Below are 7,782 nucleotides of genomic sequence, written 5' to 3' on the forward strand. Positions count from 1 at the left end.
AAATCTCATTCTTGCCGTTATATGTTATTAGTACCAAAAATATTCCAATTTCCTAATATATAAACGTTTTATAATATTCCAATCCTTTGTTCCTTTTTTATATAAAATTAATTCAATATTAAATTATTTTAATTAATTTTTCTGTTACACAAAGGTACATTCTAATTATTACCTTCTATTAATTAGATAATTGTTATTTGTGATAGATTAGATAATATCTTCAAATAACTTTATATTAATAAATAAAAATATCTCTCTATGTAGACGCAATATTTAATATACTCAAACCGTGTTTATATAACTTAGGATGAATTACTTTATGTTAAATATAATGTCATAAAATTGCCGTATTAGTACAACTTTATTACATTTTATGGCACTAATTTGATCTGATGTAACATTATTATTGTATTTATTACATATAAATTATTAATTCCTTGCTCATCATGCAGTTCTAAATATGAAATATCGATAATATTATGAAATGGCTCCACGTGTTCATGACACAAAGCCTTATTCACTAACCAGGAAGGAAGTCTTCCTTCCTGTCATTAACACAGGAAAAATTCGCCCATATTGATATAGGTTTTACTATACAGGGTGCCCCTTTTTTGCCAATCACTTTTGTGTAGATAGAGCGGACTAAACTGAGTCGAAAAGTCCTCTACCATTTTACAATTTTCGCAATAGTTAACAAGATATTAATTACTAAAACTTGTAAAATATTGGTCTTGAATAATTTTGTACTCAAATACTATCAACTTTACAGAAAAACTGCAAGAGACAAAAATTATTTATTTTTTTCTCATAAAGTTTTGAGAATTTTTTAAGAATTTTTTAATACCGTATTTTCTCATGTTGGTAAAAATAAGAAAATGCAGTACTAAAAAGGTGATAAAAAATTCTGAAAAAATTCTTAGAGCTCTATGAGAAAAAATAAACAATTTTTGTCTCTTGCAGTTTTTCTGTAAAGTTGATAGTATTTAAGTAAAAAATTATTAAAGACCCCAATTTTCGAAAATTTTTAGTAATTAATATCTTATTAACTATATTACGAAAATTGCAAAATGGTAGACGACTTTTCGACTCAGTTTAGTCCGCTCTATCTACACAAAAGCGGTTGGTAGAAACTTATGGGACACCTTGTATATATGAGGAAAGCCCCCTATTATGAGATAGGCGCCTAATATGAGATAGCGGCATTTCTGCTAAACTAATAGACGCTATCTATTAGTTCCACCATGAATTTATTGCTCTTAGATTGAAAACTATTTAGTAGAAAATTCATTATTAGATCATACCTGTAATCATTGTAAAAAAAGATTTTATAATTTGGATGTCTTCAAGTTTCATTGAGATGAGTCTTTAAACATTATTTATTATTTAATAAATAAATATTTGGCAATAAATTCTTCATGTAGTGATGAGTAAAATCGTACTAATAGAAAAATACGGAATATGTTGAATTGTTTAATTACAGAAGAAAGATATCAAATTGCTTGTATTAAAACTTACTTTTTCAGAAATCATAAATCAATCTACAAGGACTCCTCACTATTTAAAAGAAATTTGAAGATAACAGGGCAATAGGAGTCAATCGCAGTAGTCGTTATAATATAACGCAAATATTATAATATACAGACATAACACAAAACTCTTTACAATAACGCATGTTTCGACTCATTTTTGAGCCCTCTTCACAGACATATAAATCACCTTAATAAATACAATGTATACGTAATACCTTGTCATAGTGAGCTCCCTCCACTACACAAAAATCCTATATCAGAATTAAACTCAGATGAATGTTAAAAAGAAAGGAGAAGATCAATTTTTAGAATAAAATCAGAGATTTATCACAAAAATCCTATATCAGAATTAAACTCAGATGAATGTTAAAAAGAAAGGAGAAGATCAATTTTTAGAATAAAATCAGAGATTTATCTTTTTAACATTTATCTGAATTTAATTCTGTAGGATTTTTGTGTAATGGAAGGAGCTCACTATGACAAGGTAATTACTACGTATACATTGTATATGTAAAGGTGATTTATGTCTCTGGAGAGGGCTCAAAAATGAGCCGAAACATGTAAGCGCGTTATTGTAATAGAGTTTTGTATTATATCTGTATATTGTTTGCGCAATGACTACCGCACCCGACTCCTATTGCCCTGTTATCTCCAAATTTCTTTTTTCAGAAATGTTTTTTAACGTTCAAACTAAAAGGTTTACGGAAAAAAACAGAGAAAAAAGTTTGTTACAATGTGTTTGATTGGCATAAATTTTTTAAAAATTCTTAAAAACTTTTTCGCATTTAAATCAAACACATTATAATACAAACATTAATTATAACTGTCTTCATATATATACATGTATATATAAAGATGTCCCAAAATTCGCATATTCGGAGTACAGAACATGATACTTTATGTTAAAAGAAACAACTTTTTCCTTTAGCAAAATTGCGTCTGATAAATATTTTTTGCTCTTATTTATTAACTTCAATCTGCTCTTCTGCAAAAACTATTTATCAGACGCAATTTTGCTAAAGGAAAAAGTTCGTTTTTTAAAACAAATAATTTTTTCCTATAGTAAATTTATATTCGATAAATAATTTTTGCGTTTACTCGTATAACTTCAACCTGTTCGTCTGCAAGAACTACTTGTCAGACGTAATTTTGCAAAAGGAAAAAGTTGTTTGTTTTAGCATAAAGTATCATGTCCTGTACTCCGAATGCGCGAATTTTGGAACACTCTGTATATACATCATAATATTATTCCTCCAATTATTCTGTACATAAAAGTAGAGATATAAAAAATCAATAATTTACGAGATATTTTACTTTCTTCTGCACACAATGACAATGAAATATTATATAAATAATTAATATCTCGTAAACTATTAATTTTTTTATAATCGTACTTTAATACTTTAATGAACAAAATAATCAGATTAATCAATTGATGAAAAAAAACATAAATAATTACTTATTTAAAATATGATCCATTTCAGGTGATGTTCTCACATAAACGATCTTATTTCCAATCTTATTATTTATTATTCATTTTGCCTACATATTTTTCCTAAAGCTACTATATGTGTTTTCGTTTATCTAGCTATAACTCTAATAGTTATTAATCATTAATCGCCTATTTCTTAATATTCAATTATAATATTATTTAATCTTTTTTATAATGCATTTCTATTTGTTTTGGATTTTATCTGTTACGCAAACTTTATTCTCATAAACTAACATTTAAAATGTTTTTATATTTTCTCAGAAAAGATTTAAATTCGCAAAAGAATGTCTTAGATCTTTATTTTATTCGGTATCCTAAACATAAAATAATTTGTCATTGAGAATTACTGAGAAAAAATAGAATCTTTAATCAACTACGCGTCTTTTTATCGAGTTTAGCATGCACTCTTTCTTTCTTGATACTACCTCCCCCCCTCTCTTCCCCTTTCCCTCTTTCTCTTTCTTTAATAAATAATAAATCTGAAATACACAAGAGGGAAATGCAGTGAGCGAACGAACACGCAGGGTCGTCACCCCACAACGCGAGGGTTACTGCGGTAAAGACTACAGACAGGATGTCGCCATTGCGATCGCAATTGAGAGGGTGTACGCCCGTATATAAGAGGGGTCCTGAAACTCGATTACGTTAGTTTTCCTCAGAAGTGGAAAGTTTTCATGAACACATAAAATTAGGTATTCATTAAATTATAATAATCGCAATATATCCATTAAGATAAGCATCAGAATTAAGAGTATGATAAATTATGATGAATTTAATTAAATTAAGAGTATACATGCACTTTCATTAAGTATAAGCTATATGTCTAACATTATTGTGTGATTATCCTCTTCGATGAATTATAACGTAGACTTAATTACGTCCACTTTGGTAATTTTAATCATTTTACTTTTCATTTATATGTGTACGTAACATATAATATCGTTATAGTTAGTTATAGTAATATAATAACAAAATTATAAATATAGAGTTAAGCAGGATAACTACTAAAGTGCCTTTGTGCAAGAGGATTTGCTACTATTTTATATATTTTTTTATTTACTGGTTTTTTAAATAAAATATTTCAAATAATTAAAAAAAAATTTTTAAGAGAGAATCTTTAAAGAGTTCACAAATTTCATTTTTATTTTAAGGTATTGTCATTAATTTTTTCCTTAAAAGAAGACAGAAATATAAAAAGTAAAAATTTTTACCATTCAGGCTAATAAAAAAATTTTTCGCTTTTCATGTTTTCATCCTTAAAAAAGTCACATCATCGGTATCCTGATGCTAAAATGGCTGGGTATGGATTTGTATACATTGAAAGATTTTAATAATATAGGGAAATAAATAACGATGTGATCTAATGATTTCAGACTTTAATTACGATATTAACGATACGAAATTTCTAAATTAATATATACAGACACGTTTTGGAAGAAATTAAATCTGATAGAAGCAAACACAAGCAATTGGTATTAAAAATGAAAATTAATTTTTAAAACTTAATTTGACGCCCCGCTTGTTAATGTACCTTTATGTAATGCACAACTTGCACACTTGCTTGCGGTGATCCTGGAGTAATGTATTTGTCCCCCTTCGACGTTATTCCCTTCAAAGTTATTCGATCTGTATTTCACAGATGTTTTTATCGAATAAAATTTTACACAGTATTTTACGCCGTTACGTCTTCAACGGGTATAAGAACCTCATTTAAAAAACATCCGGTAATATATATAAAAAATACGTCTTTCACGTCATTTTTAATCAGAAAAACATAAAGAATTAATTTTGAAAGACTTTTCATCCAAAAACAACTTATATATTAATTCTGTTAATGTGTCACTTTCTAAATGTTTCTAAATTTTTCTAAAATGTTTATGAAAATTTTTAAACTTTCTAAATGCTTATTATAAAACATGCTAATATTAAAAAAAATTGTCACTACTGACATTTTTACAGACCGGCGATCTAGAGTTTTAAGAGTATAGTCCGACCAATTTTATAGTTTAATATCTCTTAAACTATTGAGTGTCTGAGAAAACGGCAAAATACACATCAATTTTTTTTATGCCCAACCTATTGGCAAAAATTCAAAGCAATCGAGGAAAAAATTGCGTTGTTTTCCCTTGTCAGAGAAAAAAATTATACCAGCAACCAGAAAATAAAGAACAAATAACATCTCAACTATACGTATATTATGAAGTTGTGATAAAAAAAAAGAATGAGTTGTACAAATTAAGTAAACTTAACAATGTTAATCATTTGTAGAAAATGTGGGGGGGGGGGGGGGAAAAATATTAACGGAAAATATATTAGATAGTCGTTGATACTGACATAGATCTAAAAGAAATAATCCCTTATTTCTCGGAAACTATTGCACTTTATTAACACTGATAAAAACATGATCCGTTTAAGTAATTGAAGAAGTAAAAAGTCATACTTCATATATTTGTAGCTTGTATACAAAATCAACTAAAAAACAAATTCTACAAATGCGAAAATAAAATCTTACAATTTTCTTTTTCAAATTGCATAATTTAAATAATAGTGGCTATTAATACAATTACATTGTTTTATAAATGTTTGTAGCTTCTTAAATCAGCTTTATTTTTATTTTTTTCTCATTTTTTTCATAATATGATTTTAAATATAAAATCGGTGCAGCGTCACTGAAAAACCGACACCTGTTTCTAAGACAGACCCATAAGCTAACTTAATCTTTATAGTGTTGCGTTATATATAGCGTTAAACAGCCCTATCAAAGCTAAAGGCAATCGTGTATTTATGGAAAACCCTCAAAAAAAGAAATTGCGCGTTCTGCATAAAAAAAACAACATAAAGTATGTACATAAATCAACAAAAAATGTTTTATATAAAAATAAAAAGATTTTAGAAAATCTTATATACATTCAACTTGTAGGTATTTTACACACATTCCTATAAAGAAAAGAATATATAACATTATCGTTTACTACGTCAGTTTTGGGACTCACTTTATTAAACGCTCATTTTTTTCTTATTTTACGAAAAAGTTAATTATTACAAAATTACAAAAACTACTATAAAAACTGCTATATTATTTGACAGGAGGCACTTTCTAGTTCGTATTTATGTTCATAAAATTTTAAAATTTAGCTTTTGTATAATAAATATTGTCTAAAATCAAAATTTTTTGAGGAGTGAAAATGACTGTATTTTCACTCTCTTGGAGTGAGAATATAATTGTCATGTCTATATAACAAGGTACAAAGTCTATACAATTATATATTATAACTTCTTTATTTTATTGATGTTTAATAATTACGTACAGCTAATGAAATATAATACTGTCAGACGTCACATTTGCGCCGTGACTGCAATTCTAACAGTCCTCAGAACTACTTTTGTTCCCATGACTTTATAAAACTAGTTGAGTATTTAAATTTCAGAATCGTCATATTGTAGTTGCCGGAATTACTTTGTTTTCTATGAGAGTATGTTATTTCTGAAACAAGCGGGCATAAATTTCATTTCATAAAGGAAAACATGAGAGAAATAGCAAGCACAGAACGCTTAAAGTGGGTTCTACGATTTCGTATGACGATCGATCGTGCTCCACGGAATTTCTGCTGATGACAGGAGCTGCTTATCTCACTTTGATCCCATGCTTTAATCCTTTCCGCGAATGTCCGCCATCGAGTCTCATCCTCACTATCGTTATATATCTGCCTGTGTCCTTCTACCGCCTCTTTTGACATCAAATGCTTTGGCATTTAATGCGTCCCGCCGCGTTTGAAGAGCGCTACTTAGCCGTCGATTCGTCTAGACAACGAACTCTCGTCCTTGACAGATCAAAAGAATATCGGTGTGGAGATGATGACGTTGGCTCCATCGTCACGCTACGCGATCTCGAAGAACGGATCATTCAATCGCACCCTTGAGTCCCTTAATCTCCCTTACATTGATATCCAACGAGCTGCCTTATACAGGGAGATTTTTTTAACCTGAAACTTTCAAATATCTCGAAAAATAAGCACACTAAGAAAAAATGTTAAGAATTAATATTTCATCATTCCGAGGGTGACATACACTGACGTTAAAATCAGCCCCTCCACCCGCCCCCTGGGCGGTGAGGGGGGACAAGTTTGAAATCTTAAATGCGAACCCCTATTTTTTATTGCATATTCGGAATCTTTGGCTAAAAGCACATATGATTTGTCTGAAACATTTTTCTCGATTCATGATAGATGGCGCTGTAATCGACGAAATTTAATTTCTTCGATTTCTCTTACTGAGAACCCATGCTTACCATTCTGCAATACGAGTACATTAACAATAAAAATACCACGTTTTCATTGTTAATACTCGAAATTAGTCTTAAAACTTCTCATTATTTTTAATTACTCGTTAATTACTTCTCAAAAAACTACTTTTAGCGTAACCCCAGGAACAACGACGTAGACGTAGCAGTTTTCTGTTCGGGGTTTTCTTCTTCGGGGTGCTTGATTAACGTGAGTCCCCTTGCCTCTCACAATTCGGGGTGCTCACAATGAAAACGTGGTATTTTTATTGTTAATGTATTGCAGAATCGTAAGCATCGGTTCTCAGTAAGAGAAATCGAAGAAATTGAATTTCGTCGATTACAGCGCCATCTATCATGAATCGAGAAAAATATTTCAGACAAATCGTATGTGCTTTTAGCCAAAGATTCCGAATATGCAATAAAAAATAGGGGTTCCCATTTAAGATTTCAAACTTTCCCCCTCTCACCGCCCAGGGGGC

This window comes from Trachymyrmex cornetzi, unplaced genomic scaffold, assembly GCF_001594075.2.
Source record: "Trachymyrmex cornetzi isolate Tcor2-1 unplaced genomic scaffold, Tcor1.1 scaffold140, whole genome shotgun sequence".
In the NCBI taxonomy this organism is placed as follows: domain Eukaryota; kingdom Metazoa; phylum Arthropoda; class Insecta; order Hymenoptera; family Formicidae; genus Trachymyrmex; species Trachymyrmex cornetzi.